The sequence below is a fragment of the Aptenodytes forsteri genome, unplaced genomic scaffold (assembly GCF_000699145.1).
Source record: "Aptenodytes forsteri isolate BGI_AS27 unplaced genomic scaffold, ASM69914v1 Scaffold431, whole genome shotgun sequence".
Lineage (NCBI taxonomy): Eukaryota > Metazoa > Chordata > Aves > Sphenisciformes > Spheniscidae > Aptenodytes > Aptenodytes forsteri.
The window spans coordinates 137,074-140,878 of NW_008794622.1; the positions used below are offsets into that span (position 1 = coordinate 137,074).

The 3,805-nt window shown below is 37.7% G+C and overlaps 1 pseudogene; it reads right to left on the minus strand.

Annotated features, from left to right (window-relative positions):
* Positions 1-2,611: 2,611 nt before the first annotated feature.
* LOC103893953 overlaps positions 2,612-3,805 on the minus strand; it is a 2,145-nt pseudogene continuing 951 nt past the window's right edge.

Below are 3,805 nucleotides of genomic sequence, written 5' to 3' on the forward strand. Positions count from 1 at the left end.
ACCCATCAGAAAAGCTGACTGTTTAAATTGTGTGCTACATATGTATTACTGGCTATGCATATGTCTTTCCTTTAACTGTTAGTGAAAGCTGTACAGTTACATTAGAGAAGGTACATAACTTTTTGGTGTATTAAAAGAAAGAAAAAAGAAAGTGAATCATACACTTCTACTTTAAGTATTTTTAATAAATCCTGGAATTTAAAGAGGCTGGAGTCTCCCCTCACTGTTTTGACTGAACTTGGAGCTTTGATGTGGTTTTATTCTTTTATTCCCTAACTTTTCATACCTCGGTTACTTCATGACAAAACATCACTATAATGCATTTGCACTGGAATGCTATTTAACGACAAGATGAATCCTGTGCCTACCCCTCCTGGCCTTGGCAAACTCTAGAGTAATATCTGAGTTTTAATTTTTTAATGAAAGTTCTACATAGGAACTATAAGAGTGTCTTGAAAGAAAGTTCTGGTCAGCATTATAAGGTTTATATCTTCAGATTTGAGAAAAAAAAAGTCCTTTAGAGTCTAGCAACTGTATCCAGATACATTTGATGATGGAAGTGATTCACTCTTATGAGAAACTGTCTCCCTCCATTCACTGTGAAAAGAGTCTGAATGGTGAGGTTAGATCCATATATCATTTAGATAACTAGAGGTAGTTATCATCAAGCTGTTTCTTGACCACATAGGAGGAACCTGCCTTTGCCAAGCAGACTTCTGATAGATCAAAAGGTGAAGGCCTTCTGAGTCTTAGTGGAATAATCTGTGAAGTTTCTTTGATACATGACTCCTTTTTTCAGAGAAGCCTCCCTGGTTCATATAATTGTAATATGCAGCAGGTTAAACTCTGTCATTCAGCTGCACCAAAGCCCCTTTAGAAGTTTTAACTGCCCTTTTCTTCTGACATTTCAATATATATATTTCCCAGCTAAGATCCTACATCCTCCTCCTCATCATTCTCTTTCACAGCACTATGATTTGAAATGGATTAGATACTGTTAAACACTGTTCAGTTTATACCAACAGCTTAGTATTTGGCTGAGGATCAGCCAAAAATGAGATCTCTGGAAATACCAACCTCATACTTTTGGCTGAAGTAACACTTAGGACTTGTGTGTACAGGCTTTATCTGTATTATTAAATTAAACAATGTTTCTGTTGCCTAAGTCAAATGGCATGAAATGTGCATACCACAATGTTTTTTAACTACCAAATGTAGTGATAACTAGAAAGGACCCCTGGCTGAGGCTTGTCTATAGCAAGGTGAGCCAAATAGCTTGTTAGAAAATAGTAACTTACAGGTGCAGAGACCTCCATTGTACCTGAACATAAATATTTGAAAGTGGAGCTGCATTTCATCCCAATGTCTTTAAATACACAGTTTACAGATGTTTTCTACTGGTTTAGATCCTTTGGAAGAGTGGTGGGCAATGAAGTTACAATAGCGGCCAGTAGAAAACACTCATAGAAATACCTATGGTACATGGTCTACACAGAGGAATATTCCTCTGGTATTTTCTCCATCAGTTTAGGATGGTTCTGTATGCATGGGAATATAGGCATCTGCATTTGAACTTACAGTATAGATTCTTTTTATATCAAAAGAGAGAAAGAAGTAATTATCGATAGTGATTCATTTATTTTAAAGTGATATTATTTCTTTTGAGTAGGAAGTGAACAAATAATTAATTTAAAGAATTACTTTCTCTGAAAGGTAATTTATGATTTCTAGTCAGCCTTGTCATTTATCTTATGTTGTAATATAATGACAACTGAGCAGTCTTCTGGTAGGATAGTGCTTACATGATAACTCAAGAGGTCATGCTTCAGACACTCGATGCAACAAGTTTCAAGTGGTAATTTTTGAAATGTACATTTTTATACCAGAATTTCAAACCACTGCAAGCAGCTGTAAAGTTGAATTTAAATATAACTTCATACTATGTCAGATTGTGTTGTTACAAGCTCATCTATCACAGAGAAATAGCTCCTGTCCTGTAACAAACACTCATGCAAGCATGCACACAAACACACAGAACCAGAATTCAGCTGTATATTACTTTTTTTTTCTTTTGTTAGAGAGCACTTAAGACACAAGATTTCAATTGCCCATCAATGCTTGATGGTTGGAACCTGAATTTCAGTGGTTCCACTCATTTCTAAGAGAAGTGATTAAAAGCAAATTTGAGAAAAATTAGTTTAAAAAATGAGGAGTCCGGGACAAATAAATCATTCAGTTCACTCTTGATTGACCTAATTTATCTTTGGATGTTTACAGTGTCTCTACCTGAACTGCCTGTGTTCCAATGCATAGAAATAAGGCACTGCCAGAGTCTGAGTTTTATGTCGTATTTTAGATATCTAATACACAGTTGGATTAATTATGGCTTTAAAATGCTTGTGCCTTTTGAATGGTTATAAAAGGACTCTATATTACAGCTCAGATGGATTGTAAATGTCTAAATCTGGTTAAATGAATCCACACCTTCATCTAATTCTGATCTAATTCTCCTAGATTTCTTTTATACCTCCTGCTTTCATCCGTGACACTGACCATCTATAATCACAAAAGACTCTTGAAAGCAAGCCCTGATGTCCCTTGTTTTACATTCTTAACATCTGTCTGTAGCAAATTGGACACTGTGGTCATTCTCATCATTAGTAAAGGTACTAAAAAAACCTTTCCTTTTTGACTGTTTTTTCAGAGACGCTTTTACCTCTTTGTTTTGGAGGATGTATGAAAGGGTTTGGCATGGGAATAGCAACAGTATAGAGGGTAGAGATGGTGTTGCTTTTGTCAGGTGAAGATGTGGCCCCAGGCTGAGCATGAAGAAAACAGTCCAAATGAACAAGCTGATGGCCAGCATGTGAGAAGAGCAAGTGGAGAAGGCCTTGCACTTGCTTTCAGCTGAAGGCATTTGGACAATAGTGAAGATTATATAAACATAGGAGATAAAAAACACCAAGGCAGTGCCCACAAAAATTGATCCACATAGAGCCAGCATTACTATTTCATTCACAAATGTGTCTGAGCAGGAGGCATGCATCACTGCAGAAACATCACAGAAGAAGTGGTTTATTTCTTTGGGCCTGCAAAAGGACAAACTGAATGTAAAGCCCGTCTGGATGGTGCAATTGATGCAGCCTGACAGATAAGACCCCACCACTGTGAAAACACAAAGTCTTTTATTCATAATGATTTTGTACAGCAATGGATTGCAGATGGCAGTGAAGCAATCATAAGCCATCACAGCAAGGCTTCTGTTGTGCCAAAGAGAAAGAAGAAGAACATTTGAGGTGCGCAGCCATTGTAGGAAATTATTCTTCTGCCCAGTGAAAATGTCAGGGCTGCTTTGAGAGTGATGACAGAGGAATAGCAGATGTCCAAGATGGACAAGTTCTTTAGGAAAAAGTACATGGGAGCATGCAGCTTGGAGTCCATTCTAATGATGAGGGTCATGCAGGCATTTCCTACCACAGTGACAACACACATTGTTGAGAACAGAACAGAATCATAGAATCATAGAATCATTTAGGTTGGAAAAGACCTTTAAGATCATCAAGTCCAACCGCTAACCAAGCACTGCCAAGTCCACCACTAAATCATGTCCCTAAGCACCACCTCTACATGTCTTTTAAATACCTCCAGGGATGATGACTCAACCACTTCCCTGGGCAGCCTGTTACAGTGCTTGACAACCCTTTTGGTGAAAAAGTTTTTCCTAATATTGAATCTAAACCTCCTCTGGAGCAACTTGAGGCCATTTCCTCTTGTCCTGTCACTTGTTACTTGGGAGAAGAGACCA